This window comes from Charadrius vociferus, unplaced genomic scaffold (assembly GCF_000708025.1).
Source record: "Charadrius vociferus isolate BGI_N301 unplaced genomic scaffold, ASM70802v2 scaffold253, whole genome shotgun sequence".
Classification (NCBI taxonomy): Eukaryota; Metazoa; Chordata; class Aves; order Charadriiformes; family Charadriidae; genus Charadrius; species Charadrius vociferus.
In genome coordinates this window covers 63,022-63,854 of record NW_009647826.1, presented here as the reverse complement: position 1 = coordinate 63,854, position 833 = coordinate 63,022, and positions in this window count along the sequence as shown.

Genomic DNA, 833 nt, shown 5'->3' with positions numbered 1-833 from the left:
TAATTGAATTATGAAGGATGGGAAGCCATCTCTGCTTCCACCTCCCTCATGGTTTGCTTTGATGCCTTAAAACCTGCGTGGCCAAAGCAGCTGCCTATAGAGCTGGCGAGGACCAGGGGTTAGGGGATGGAAGCTGCTTGGGGCAGGGTGCCACTGCCTTCCTCAGCCACCATGGCAGCCCACAGGGATATCGGATGCAGAAGGGAAGAGTGACAGCAGAAGCGCAGTGAGGCTTCAGGACAGACATGGCGGTCCCGTACTTTAAAATCTGGCAACTCTAAGCTGCCAATTGCTTTAGAAACTGGAGGCAAAGAAATGGCTCCTCAGACAAAACAGGCTCCAGACCTTACAATGTGCTTGTCCCTGCCCACACGGAGGCCCTTTTCGCTCAGGGGGCCCTAACCGGGTTTAGTGATCTGCAAGCACCGTGCCACAACTTCTACGGATACCAAGTGACATTGACAGGCCAGGGAGTAAAGTGAGAAACACGGCAAAATGGCAAGCTTGTTATAATGTATATATCGCTTTAATATTGCTCCCCCTTTTCGACCCAGTTTGTCAACAGACTCCTGAATTCTTTCTGTTTGAAGGAGAAACTGGTGACAGATTCATACGCGTCTCGAATACAGTCCCATTTATTAACAACGCCTGTAGAAAGAGCTTTGTTTTGCCCAGCACAGTGGGATTAAATGACAAGAAGTTTTCTTGACTGCGGTCCCAAACCTCACTTTCAACTCTGCCTCCCCCAAAAGCTCATTTCTTTGTTTATTCTCTCCCAGCTAGTCTACAAGCGTTTCTTTTATTGCCGCTTTGCTTTTTTTTTTTTTTTTTTG